Source organism: Vulpes lagopus, chromosome 6, assembly GCF_018345385.1.
Source record: "Vulpes lagopus strain Blue_001 chromosome 6, ASM1834538v1, whole genome shotgun sequence".
Lineage (NCBI taxonomy): Eukaryota > Metazoa > Chordata > Mammalia > Carnivora > Canidae > Vulpes > Vulpes lagopus.
In genome coordinates this window covers 25,811,842-25,826,135 of record NC_054829.1, presented here as the reverse complement: position 1 = coordinate 25,826,135, position 14,294 = coordinate 25,811,842, and positions in this window count along the sequence as shown.

The window sequence follows — 14,294 nt, the reverse complement described above, 5'->3', positions numbered from 1 at the left end:
TTTATCAGACCATCCAGGTCTTTCCTCTGACGCAATAGTAAAAATGAAAATGAATGGAGGAATAAAAATGCTTTATATCTGCCCTTCCTTTACAGTTTTTGAAGCATCTGCTCAGCCATTATCTCATTTGACTCTCATAAACGTGTGTCATTCCTAGGCGACAGTGAGGAAAATGAGTCCCAGAGAAGTTAAGTAACTGCCAACTTGGAAGAAAAAGTCGGAGATCAGGCACTGAGCTGAAGTAAAAAGAAATGAAACTGATACATGATGTTGCCTTTTTCCTGCCCTCAAGGCTACAGTTAGCCAGGGGAGGTCTGTATGGGGACACCTTCTTTGCCTTCACCCCAAACTGAGACAGCGCAGACTGGATTCCAGACTCTTCCAAGGCCCTGCCCTGGAGCTCTCCAAAGAGTAATATGGTCTGAGACCAAGGACAGCTCCCATCTGGGAGCAAGAGTGGTGTGTGTGTGTGTGTGTGTGTGTGTGTGTGTGTAGGTTGGTGTGTGCTTGCCCTAGGTAACTTCCTTTTCCTTTTCAAGGTTATTTATGTATTTAAGTAATCTCTACATCCAATGTGGGGCTCAGAATCATGATCCCAAGATCAAGAGCCACATGCTCCTTCAACTGAGTGAGGCAGGCACCCTGACTACAAGGATAACTTTCTCTTTCTTTCTTTCTTTCTTTCTTTCTTTCTTTCTTTCTTTCTTTCTTTCTTTCTTTCTTTCTTTCTTTCTTTCTTCTTTCTTTCTTTCTTTCTTTCTTTCTTTCTTTCTTTCTTTCTTTCTTTCATCTTTCTTTCTTTCATCTTTCTTTCTTTCTTTCTTTCTTCTTTCTTTCTCTTTCTTCTCTTCTTTCTTTCTTTCTTTCTTTCTTTCTTTCTTTCTTTCTTTCTTTCTTCCTTCCTTCCTTCCTTCCTTCCTTCCTTCCTTCCTTCCTTCCTTCTTTCCTTTCTTTTTTTTTTTTTTAAGATTTTATTTATTTACTCATGGGAGATACAGAGAGGGGCAGAGACATAGGCAGAGGGAGAGCAGGCTCCTCATGGGGATCCCGATGCGGGACTCAATCCCAGGACTCTGGGATCATGACCTGAGCTGAAGGCAGATGCTCAACCACTGAACTACCCAGTTGCCCCTACCCACAAAGGGCAACTTTCTGGCCTAGGAAAGGAAAGAATTTTCTGCCTCTATGTGTAGCAAGACACTTCATGGCTCCCTCCTGCCTATGTCTCTGTGTCCAATGTATGGATGAGAGAAATGATCCTTCACTCTTTCCCAGATCAGGGTCTAGAGAGGCAGGGAACTGGAAGGCAAGAGGGCTATTGATGCTAAGAAAATGTTCCTAGAGAAGCTGGAGTACTTTTTATATTCTTCAACTCAGGATAAGCAGGAGAGACCCATTCTGGGTGCCTACTCTGTGTCAAATAGCTACCTTTTAATCTTCAGAACAATTAAATTAGATTGTTTTTACTCAAGGCTCATGAAGGTTAAGTTAATGTGCCAGATGCATACGTCCAGCAAATACAGATTTGAAGCCAGTTCTCTCTGATGCCAAAGCTGAGTCTTCTCCACTCTCTTCCCCAGCAACCCTGCTCATCTCCATCTTTGTCCAAGGAATTGGGTTATTTCATGAAGGAGCAGAAAAAGAAACCAAAGGAAACAACCTTGAAGTGTAGAAAGGGCCTTTCCAGATATTCATTTCTTCTCAGATGGAACTGGAATGGCATGAGGCCCCAAATTCTCTGCTGGATCAGGAACCTATACTTGCCAAGCTGTAAGGCTGAGGATTTTCATATGCTTTCTTTGTTTATTTCCCTTCTGTTCTTCCTTAATCTTTCTGATGTTCCCTTTGAAGGTCCTGGACTAACTCAGCTGGGCTAAGGGGACCTAAGAGTGAGTGGGTTGAGGAGGAAGGACAAGTGGTAATGCAGCCTTGAGGGCTAACAGGGCGTGCCAGCAGAGAAGAAAAAGACAAATTCCAGGGGGAGGTGAAATACTCAGTCTGCTGTTTTTCTCTTACAGAACGCCTCTCCCAAGAGCCCTTCTATTCTCCTACCTTGGAAGGTGTGTGTGTGTGTGTGTGTGTGTGTGTGTGTGTGTGTGTGTGTGAAAGGGACAAGAAATAAGTCCTCAGAGGCCAGGTTACTTGCAGTTATCAGCTTCTTGATCCCTGGTCCCCCCGTGGTCCCAGTAGTACTTGGGGGCACCCACATAAGGCCCTGCCTCACAGTAAGCACACTTTTGGTTCCACTGCAGTCCATGTCCCATCTGTCATTCACATCTTGATATTCAATCCTCCCTCTTCAGCTCTCAGGCTTGTTATTCCATCATAAACTTTGGGTCCTGACTCCAACAAAATGGCAGGGCTCTGCTGTGTCAATGAGACTGTCAATAATGAAGGTGGTGAAGGCATATTGTGCCAGCTTGGGCACTGGAGAGCTAGCAGGAGAGAAATCCAGTAGATGACAGAAAGACAGCTGGACAGATGGATGGATGGGTTCACAGATAATAGGCTGAGCACTACCATGTGCCAGGAACTGGGCTAGGAGTTTTGTATGTATTATCTCAATGATCATCTATTAAATATACAAAAGAAGCATTCACTCTACAATACAATTTGTATTTATTCTCAAATAACTTAATAGGTGCCAGACATTGTGCTAGATGCTTTCTATAGTCTTAATGATAACCCATTTCTTTTGCATTAAGAGAATAATTACTGCAGGGATTCCTAGCACATGCCTGAAGAGGTATTATAGAAGGGGTAGTAGAAAGAGCATGAGCCTTGGCATAGGTCGGGCCAGAGTTTAATTTAAATCATGGTAGATTTGTCAGTACAGATTCATTCTTTTTTTTTTTTTTTTTAAGCAATTTGGCACTATATATCAAGGGCCAGAGTAAATCCACTACTGGTAATCTACCTTAAGGCAATACTAATAGCTAATATTTATTGAATAACTACTACATGCCAAGAACTGTTCTAACTGTTTTAGATGAATCATCTTATTTCATTCTAACAGCAACCCCAGGAGGGGGGTACTATTGTCATCCCTATTGTGCAGATATGAAAACCAAGATATTAACCTACCCATCCTTTGTAAGGGTGGAGCTCAGATTCCAATCAAAGCAGCTGGGCTCCAAAGTCCCACTCATGAACCCTACACCATATTGACTGTATAAACTTTGCACATAAAACTGCTCATCAGTAAATTAAAAAAACAAAAAATAAAACAAACAAACAAACAAAAAAACTGCCCATCAGCACCTGGGTAGCTCAGTTGGCTAAGCATCTGCCTTCAGCTCAGGTCATGATCCCAGGGTCCTGGGATGGAGCCCCACATCAGGCTCCCTGCTCAGCGGGGAATCTGCTTTCCCTTCTCTCTCTGTGCCTCTCCATGCTCTCTCTCTCTCTCATAAATAAATAGTAAATAAAATCTTGGGGCACCTGAGTGGCCCAGTTGGTTGAGTGTCTCCCTATGGTTGGGGTCGTGATCCCGGAGTCCTGGGATCAAGCACCATGGTGGGCTCCCCTCTCAGTAGAGAGCCTGCTCCTCCCTCTCCCTCTGCCCCTTCCCTGCTTGTGGTCCTTCTCTCTCCTTCTCTCTCTCTCAAATAAATAAAATCTTAAAAAAATCCCAAAACACTGCCCATCATAGTATAATTATCATTATAGGAAATTTGGAACACCTATAAATGTCCAAAAAAGAGGGCAAAGAGTAAGCAAATTTAAATAATGTTTTTAAAGGGTTTACAATACCATAAAGGAAATGTTTATGCTATAATACGAAGTAGGAGAAAGTAGGTTACAAAATTGTATATACAGTAAAACCATAAGTATGCAGAAAAGCCCAGTAAAATAGCCTAGGATGAATTAAAGTAAAATGCTGTTAAAGGTGATTTCTGGGTAGAGGCAACTATGATTCACTTAAATATTTCTCTTTTTTTTCCCTTTACTTTCTAAGTTCTCTGCAGTGTCCATACAGTACCTTAAAATTATTTAAAAACTTACATGAAAACAAGTGTTTACTGAATAAATGATTGGTCTGTTGGGTGCCTTTCGAAGACTCATTGGGACTCTTTTAATCCCACCACTGACAGCAGGAATAACAGTGGGGTTGAGGGGGTGACCTCTACCCCTGGCTTGCACTGTGGGAGAATTATAGTAAATGAGGTCACATTTCTAAAGGGTTATGTTCCCCTTGCAGCTGGGTGGATTGAAGCCCTAGTGATCCTCATAGAAAAAAGGAAGGCAAAGAAGAGAACAGCAGGGAGGATGTAGAGAGCAGGAGACACAATGGCAGGAGAGAAGGAGGAGGTGAGGGAGATGGCTTGGGGGCCAAAGGGGAAGAGATAAAAGAAAGCTGGAGCCCAGAGAAGGGTCAGGTTGCTGGGAGGGGTGAAAAGGCCTGGTGTGGGGGGGTTGGTGGGCAGATAGAGACACACATGCACACACACACACACACACACCACAGTAATCTGGTAAAAGACTTAAATTCTTTTCACCAGTGTTCCTGCTACACTGCAGACAACTTCCCCAGTGTTACAGAAACCATTTTCTGTAGTTAAATGATGCTTCCATCTAGGGGAAGCCTTTCTCTGGGCTTGCAGCTTGAATTCCTTCCAGCTGTCAGCTACTCCCCAGTCCTCAAGGCTCTAGCCAAGAAGGACCTCTCTGCACCATAGCCACTGCAATTTGCCAGGGATAACTAGACCTACCCCTGCTGCAACCCTGCGATCAATGCTGGGAGGAAGCCTTGGTACCAGTGGACACGACTCATGATGTAAACATGGGATTATGGACTCCTGGGTGGCTCAGTGGTTGAGCATCTGCCTTTGGCGTGATCCTGGGGTCCCAGGATCGAGCCTCACATTAGGATCCCCCCAGGGACCCTGCCTCTCCCTCTGTCTGTATCTCTGCCTCTCTCTCTATGTCTCTCATGAGTAAATAAATAAATAAAAAATACCCAGAGGGGTGCCTAAGGCTTCTATTCTAGTTTATAAACTGAGGTATTAAAAAAAAAACTAAAACCCAAACCTATGGAATAATGTGAGATCTTTGATGGTCATCTGTAGAAACTGCCACAGGGAAAGAAATGAAGCCCAGAGCTGGCCAAGGCCAACAGCTGGTTGGCAGGGGGAGTTTGGGCTTTCTGACTCTTTACCCAGTAGACCAAACACTTGTGAATGGTATTTTTTGTGTTTTCAAAGGGCTTGTTATGATCCTACCCTTCTTTTACCCTTGTAATATGCCCTTGAGGTAGGTAATCCAGGAATCAGCTCTTGTCTAGTGGGTAGAAAATCTGCAGCTCAGAGAAGCCATGGAATTCTCCAGGATTAGTGGGCTGATTGATGATGTGCTGGAGCTCAAACCGAATCTTCTCAAGAGCATAAATGCTAGGCCACACACTTTCCTGAGGAACTTTCCACCATGGGAAGTCAGGAGCGACTTCAATTTCTCCAGTTTGCTGGAGTCCTTGGACCAAAGTTCCTCCTTGGAGCAGCCCAGAAAGTGTTAGAGGTGGAGTGAGTGTGTCCCAGTTTCTGCTGTGGCATTCTGATTTCTACCATGAAATCATCTGCATGGCTACAGTTCTGATGTGAGGCCTTAAACTCATTATCATTGATAAAACGTTGATCAAGCACTAATTGTATACAGGGAACAGAGTAGGTTCTGGGGATACACAGAAATATAAGACATGGCCCTGGTCATCAGAGACAAGATTATCTTAGCTTTGGAATAAGGCTAAATACATACAAATACAACAAGATGACAAGTCTGAGGTCTCTCACAGTGGTCTGCCTTCGCATGTACCATTCTTCTTTGACATTCCCTACTGCACCCACCTGCACAGCTCGGGTGTTTCCCTAGATTCCTCAGCCTGGAATAGATTCCTCTCTGCTGGCTTCCTATAATATCCTGCATTTCTCTCTACCACAGGACTCAGCACACTGACTATACTTATCTCTCTCTCTCTGACCTGACTCTCAGCTTTGGGGGAAGAAGATGGGACTTCATTTTCCATCCTTGTACCTAGTTTGTGCCTGACACAAGCAGACACTTAATAGTTATTTGTTGAATAAAGAAAAATGACCATTCTATTTTGTTGCTTCCAGCATATAAGCTCTAAGGTCCCTTATGCTTGCCCCTTGAAGCATTGTATTCAGTGACAGTGGTCTCAATTTCATTGAGGCTGGATATGACTTCACTTAGTAGTGAAGGAAGTCACCTCACTCTTTCCCTCTTCTCCTAAAGGACCTAATGATAATATGAGCATGAACAACAGTGGGAACCTGTGGCTTATTTACTTCCTTTTATTAGAATGATGGGGCCTGGCAAAGTCCACTGAGAACTTTCTGTCCACTCCTGGCAAAGTCTCTGCCTAGTTACCTGGTTGCTGGGCAGGTGAGGCTGGGAAAATCCAGTGGCTAGGCAACACTGAACTCAGGAAAGGAAACCAGCCAGAAATATTTGTAGATTAGAAAGGCAAGGAAAACTTGATGGAAACAAACATTCAAAGTACCTGCCAGGCTTTCAATAATGTCAAAGGAGAAGAGCCTGGAACCAGCTGGAGGAAAAAGATAAGAAACACATTTATTTTCTGTGCCCAGACCACAACTGCCACCCCCACACCCTCATACCTTGTGTTTTACTGTTAGAAAACAATGGTCACATTTCTCAGGCAAGCTGCATTGTTGCCAATCTCTTTCTATACTTGGGAAAACCGAGTCTAATATGTTAGCAAATTCATTTGGTAGCAAACTTGGGATGTGCTGCTGTCCATGGTTCTGAGTTCCCACTGGGGCCCTGTGGCATCTGAGTCTTAGCCAGGTTCTTCTACCCCCAGAGATGACCCAGCTGATGAATGACAGGAAGAGGTTGGGCTGTGGACAAAAGACTTCGGAGCTTGTCTGGATATTCAGGTCCACAGTGTATTATCTGAGATCCTTGGGGTCAGATGTTTTTCAGAATTCTAAATTTTCAGATTTTTAACAAGGTAATATGATGTGTCCACTGTATTATGTAAAATCCTTAGTGAGGTCCAGGGCAGCATCACATAATCAAGCACACTGATATTTCCTCAGAAAAATGTGTGACTAGTCATCCCAAATGTGATCGATAAAGACATTAAATAGCTTCACAGCAACTCAAGATCTTCCTCCAAATGATTTTATTTGCATTAGACTTGTGAAAAAGCTTCTGGTCTTAGTGTGTTTTGGATTCAGAATTTTGGTTAGGGATTGTAGTCCCACAGTGGCATCAGCCTTTGGATTCCACCTTGGGTCCAATTGACCTGAAAAATTCCTATGGTTCATCAAACTTTCTAAGCTTGTAAATTTCCTGACTGGGGGGTCAGGCAGAGGATAGATGAAGAGTGAAATGAAACCAAGGAGAAGCAGCTTGAACCATCTAGTCCTTAAACTTCACCACCCTCAAAGAATCACAGGCATAATTTTCTCTTTAGGAGAAATAGCTAATAACTCTTAAAGTATGTAGCTGGAAATCTTGGGAGTCACAGAGATAGCACACAGAATGGGAGGAGGGGGCCATTAAGTCCTTTTTTTTTACCCACCAGCCTGACTATCCCTTGATTCTGGGCAAGTTCATATTTCCTACCACATAAGCACAAACATAGTTGGCATGTCTGTGATGGGGAAAGAAAGTTTTGTTATCAGGACATAATAATGGTTCATAGACCTATGGACTGCCAACTACCTGCTAGGCTCTGTACCAAGTATTTGACATGCATTAGCTCTCTTATCCTTAACACTATCCTGTGAGGCAGGATTGTCCCCATTTCACAGATGAGGAAAGATTAAATAGCCCAACTAAAATCATAAGCTGGTAAATGGTGGAATCAAGGATTTGAACCTTGACCAGATTCTCATGTACCTGCACTGCTTTACCTCTTCCTTTGCCTTCATTGCCATGGGCATTGGCTTGAGTGTGAATAAGGGGCTTAAATTGCTGCTAGTATTGAATCAGGTTAGATTGTGGTGGGGTTTTAGTTAACTATAACATGAAATGACCTATGTTTACAGTATATGTTTCAAATTTTAGTTTATTTTTTAAAAGATTTTATTTATTCATGAGACACACACACACACACACACACAGAGGCAGAGACACAGGCAGAGGGAGAAGCAGGTTCCATGCAGGGAGCCTGATGTGGGACTCGATCCTAGGTCTCCAGGATCACACCCTGGGCTGAAGGCGGTGCTAAACCGCTGAGCTACTGGGGCTGCCCTATGTTTCAAATTTAAAAATTGTAGGAATGATAATTGCTTGAGATGCTTGGGTGGCTTGGTCGGTTGAGCATCCCACTCTTGATTTCAGCTTGAGTCATGATCTAGGGGTTGTGAGGTGGAGCCCCAAGTCACACTCACGTGCTGAGTTTGGAGCCTGCTTAAAATTCTCTCCCTCCCTTTCCCCCTACCTCTAACCCCCTCGCCTGCTCAAAAAAAAAAAAAAAAAAAAAAAAAAGGTAATAATTGCTCATGTGGTGAAGGAGTAAAGTGTAGAAGACTTCTTTTTGCTTATGGTCTCCCCAGGGCCACTCCCAACAAATTATGGTTTATTCTGTATTCTTCCAGCAGTATTTTTTTTTAATTTTTTGTTAACTTTTATTTATTTATGATAGTCACAGAGAGAGAGAGAGGCAGAGACACAGGCAGAGGGAGAAGCAGGCTCCATGCACTGGGAGCCCGATGTGGGACTCGATCCCGGGTCCCCAGGATCGCGCCCTGGGCCAAAGGCAGGCGCTAAACCGCTGCGCCACCCAGGGATCCCCTTCCAGCAGTATTTATGTACTTTTCAGTACATATAGGACATCATACATAGTCTACCATGACATTTTTTTTTTGCCTTAGTAATACAACTTTCCATATCTGAACATACTGAATACCTGATGTTTATTATTATTATTATTATTATTATTATTATTTAAGATTTTATTCATTTATTCATGAGAGACACAGAGAGAGAGAGGGAGAGGCAGAGACACAGGCAGAGGGAGAAGCAGGCTCCATGCAGGGAGCCCGACCTGGGACTTGATCCCGGGTCTCCAGGATCACATCCTGGGCTGAAGGCGGCGCTAAACCACTGAGCCACCCAGGCTGCCCCTAAACTAGTTTTTAAAATGAAATGATAGGGGATCCCTGGATGGCTCAGTGGTTTAAGGCCTGCCTTTGGCCCAGGGCGTGATCCTGGGGTCTCGGGATCGAGTCCCACGTTGGGCTCCCTGCATGGGGCCTGCTTCTCCCTCTGCCTGTGTCTCTGCCTCTGTGTGTGTGTGTGTGTGATGAATAAATAAATAAAATATTTTAAAAAATGAATTAAATGATAGGGGCACTCGAGTGGCTCAGTCAGTTAAGAGTCTGCCTTCCACTCAGATCTTGATCTCAGGGTCCTGGAATTGAGCCCCAGGTTGGGCTCCCTGCTCAGTGGGGACTCTGTTTCTTCCTCTCCCTCTGTAATCTCTCTCACTCTCTCTCAAATAAATAAATAAAATAAAATAAAATAAAATAAAATGATAAATGTGCTAGGCAAACAGCAGTGGAAAGAATGAGTTTCTGATTACTAAACTTTAAGACATGTACACAGGGCTGTTTGTTTGGGTTTTTGATGTTGTTGTTTTTTTCTTTTTTAAAGATTTTATGTATTCATTTGAGAGAAAGGGTGAGAACAAGCAGGGAGAGGGGCAGAAGGAGAGGGAGAAGCAGGCTCTCTGCTGACCAGGGAGCCTGATGTGGGACTTGATCTCAGGACCCTAATATCGTGACCTGAGCTGAAGACAAACCAACTGAGCCACCCAGATGCCCCCATGGCTGTTTGGTTTTGAAGGAGCTTAGTATAGTGGTTAAGAGCCTAGACCTAGAGCATTTTGGATTCAAGTGTCTACTCTGTTCTGCATAAACTCTGCAACTTTGGATATGTTACTCAATCTTTCTAAGCCTCAATTTCTTTATCTGTAGAGTGGGCTTAATCATGATACCTCTTTCGTGGAATTGTATATGCTAGGCAAGAAATACACGTAATAGGTTTTTTTTTTTTAAGATTTTATTTATTTATTCATAGACACACACACACACACACACACACACACACACACACACAGAGGGAGAAGCAGGCTCCATGCAGAGAGCCGGACGCGGGACTCGATTCAGGGTCTCCAGGATCACACCCCGGGGCTGCAGGCGGCGCTAAACCGCTGCGCCACTGGGGCTGCCCACGTAATAGGTTTAGTGTTTTAGTACAGTCCCTGGGACAGAACAAGGTATGTATATAGTTCAAATCTGAAGCAGCTACATTCCTACTGCTAGAGTAGATGTATAGGGATCTTCCTATATTTGCTTGTAGGATGGCCTCTAATTGATAGCACTGAATTCTTTTTTTTTTTTTTTAAGATTTATTTATTTACTCAGAGAGAGAGAGAGAGAGAGAGAGAGAGAGAGAGAGAGAGAGAAAGGCAGAGACACAGGCAGAGGGAGAAGCAGGGTCCATGCAGGAAGCCCGATGTGGGACTCGATCCCAGGTCTCCAGGATCACGCCCGGGGCTGCAGGAGGCGCCAAAACGCTGCGCCACCGGGGCTGCCGGCACTGAATTCTTTTATCCTGGAAAGTGAGAATAGGTAGGTCCAGGGATCTCTTGCTCTCCTCTCCTCTTTCTCTTATCACAAAATGACCATAGTAAAAAAACTTTGAAGATCACCGCTCTTGTCAGATTGAACCCTGGACCTTGGACACTTAAGCTCTTGCCCTGGGGAAAGGAGGCAGGATGGATATGTGCAATTCAGCATATAAAGCACTGAGTTTGGAGTTCAAACTTTTACCCTTAAATCTGCCACCACCTGGCTATGTGACTTTGGACAGATGGCTTCTCCTCACCAGAGAGCTTTTTTTCTTTTTTCTTTCTTTCAAGGTTTTTTAAAAAGTTACTTATTTATTTGAAAGACAGAAAGCATGTGTGTGTGTGTGGCGGGGGGGCACGGGAAGGGCAGATGGAGAGGCCAAGGATCTAAAGCAGACTCCCAACAGAGTCCCACTTGGGGCATGGGGCTCCACATGGGGCAAGGGGCTCCATCTCACAACCCTGAGATCACGAGCTGAGCCAAAACCAAGAGTTGGACACTCAACCAACTGAGCCACCCAGGTGCCCCTCCCCAGAGGATTTCTAAATCCCATCCAGCTTTAGGATTCTAGGATCCTGTTCTGATTTCCAGGATTCTGGTTTTTGATTTCCAGGATTAAACAGATATGGCTACAGGGAACTGATGTTCTTAGAAAGCTGCTGGCTAGTCTGGCTTTGGTGGTTGGTCTGCTTGGAAAGCAGAGTGCTGTTTAATTATTAAAGGTTCTAGAATCAGAAAAGCAGGTTCAAATTTTGACTCAGCCACTTCTTAACTGAGCATATTATTTAACCTACCTGAGCCTCAACTTCCTTATTATGTAAATATGGGGTTAATAATAGTACCTATCTTAAAATAATACTTATGCTTTTTGATCCTTTATTCTGCAAATATTTGTTGAGTGTTCACTATGAGCCAGACGCTGTGCTAGGCACGAGAATACAATCATGAGAAATAACAGATGGAACTTACAGTCTAGCATGGAACACAATGACACAGTAACTACACTAAGAAATATAAAATCACAGCTGTGACAAGTGTGGCTAAGATTTGCAAAATGGTGTTATAAGAACCTATAACAGAGGGACCTGTTGTGATAATGAATTTCAGGTAAGGTTTTCCTGGGAAGATGATATTTGCACTGAGCATTTAAGAGTGAAGATAGATAACTAGATAAGAGGGGAAACAGGGTGTGCAAATGTCCTTTAGTGGCAGATAATAAAGGAGAAGGCCAGTGAGGCTGGAGGGAAGAGAATAAAAGGCAACCAGGGACCAAGTGAGGATGGAAAGATAAGCATCTAAGTTTTGTTTTAATCCTAAAATTAGTAGGAGACCATTCAGAGTTTAAGTAGGGTACTACTATTCATGTTTGCTTTTAGAAGAAATCTCTGAGAACAGATTTAAGGGAAGGTGGTAAAATGAGTTTAGGTGCATCAGATATGAGGCCACTACTGTGATCTAGGTGAAATAATATGGTAGCTTAAAATGGGTGGGAGTAGAGGAAGTTAGAGAGAAGTGAACTGATTAGAGAGCTATTTAGCAGAGAAAATAAAACAGGATTTGGTAATAGATTAGATGGGGTGGAGTAGGGGCTAGTGAGGGAGAGGACTTAGTCATGAGTGATGCCCAGGTTTCTAGTTTGAGCAATTGGACAGCTAATGGTGCCATTCTCCAGGAGAATGAAACAGGTGTAGGGGAATGAGCCTGAGTGAGTTTGCACCTGTTGGTTCGTGGTGCCCTTGAGACATTTAAGTTGAGTTGTTCTGCAGACACCTGGATATGTGGGTCTGAATTGGAAACAAAAATTTGGGGAAAATAAGCAGAAACTACAGTTGAAGCTGTGCACATGAATGAGATGTCCCAGGAATCAACTATAGTATAAGGAGAGAGCCTTGCAAACTCAAGGAAACCCAACATTTAATTGCTGGTTAAGAAGAATGAACCTCAAAAGGTGAAAAGGGGGCAGGGGAAGTGAAACCAATGCTAGAAATTGAAGGTCACAGTGAAGTGAATGATTCATGAAAGAGGAGTGCTCAGCTATATGGAAAGACGATGAAAGGTTAAGTAAAATGAGGACTGAAGACATTCATTGCATTTAACAACACAGAAATCACTGGTGACCTTAGCCAGAGCTGTAGATATAGAGTGATAAGGTGAAAGCCAATGTTGAGAAGAGAGTAGGAAGTGAGGAAATGATAATAGGGAATATAGAATAGTATTTCATAACTGTGGAAGGGAATAAAAAGATTGAGTAGTAAGTACCCTGATTCTTGGAAGTTGTGAATTATATGATGTGTATAAAATGCTTAGGGCAGTGCTTCAGCCAGAGGAAACTGGGACTGAGGGTGTTTGCCTTGGAGAAAAAGATGTGACTTCTTTGAAAGACCTGGGTATTTCGCTTTAGTGCTTCTACATAAAATCAGTGAAACTTATGTTCTAGAACTACAATATGGACTCAATTTTTTTGAAGGGGAGACCTGGAGGACAGCTGGGAAGAGAAGAGATTAAAACTATTTCCTTCCTTCTTTTTTTTTTTTTTAAAGATTTTATTTATTTATTTTAGAGAGAGAAAGAGAGAATGAGCAGGGGGAGGGGCAGAGGGAGAGGGAGAAGCAGACTCCCCTCTAAGCATGGAGCCTGAAATGCAGTCAATCCCAGGACGCTGAGATCATTACCTGAGCTGAATTCAGATGCCTAACCAAATGACTCACCCTAAAGCTACTTTCTTTAGGAATCATATGGTCCCAGGGTCAGGGTCAGGCAGAGTCAGTAACTGTAGTTAGGGGTGAGGAAGGATGATTTCCCTATAAAGGTCCAAACCTTCAGGCATCTCTCCTTTAGCACATCTCAGTCAAAATCCATGAAGCTTTCATCAGCTACTTCAATTCATTGACTTCTTTGAACTCCTATAGTACTTATGGCCCTATATAATTTATCAGTTGCTTATTGAGGCTCTAATAAATCAGATAATATAAAATTTATTAGAAGGAATTTATTTTATACATTCATTTTTTACTTATTTTAAAATCAGCAAATGAGAAAAATGTGGCTATTCTAATAACGGAAAGAGAAGAAAGAAAGAAAGAAGAAAGAAAGAAGAAAGAAAGAAAGAAGAAAGAAAGAAAGAAAGAAAGAAAGAAAGAAAGAAAGAAGGGAGGGAAGGGAGACAAGGAGGGCATGAGGAAGGAAAGAAACCAGGAGTTCTATTGGCCTCAGAAACCAACCTCTTGAGATGCCTGGGTGGCTCAGCAGTTGAGCACCTGCCTTCAGCTCAGGACGTGATCCTGGAGTCCCTGGATTGAGTCCCACATCAGGCTCCCTGCATGGAGCCTGCTTCTCCCTCTGCCTGTGTCTCTGCCTCTTTCTCTGTGTCTCTCATGAATAAACAAATAAAATTTTAAAAAGCCAACCTCTTTCTTTATTTTATTTTGACTAGAAAAGAACTCTCAAATCCTAATTCATCTGGTAGTTGCAGGTTATAACAGTTTTACCTTTCAATATCAGGATATTCTTTAATTAATCAAAGAGGAAAGAAGGAGTGTTTGGGTGGCTCAGTTGGTTAGGCATCTGACTCTTGATCTCAGCTCAGGTCTTGACCTTAAGATTGTGAGTTTGGACCCTGTGTTGGGCTCCACATTGGATATGGAGCCTGCTTAAAAAGTGGGAAGGGGG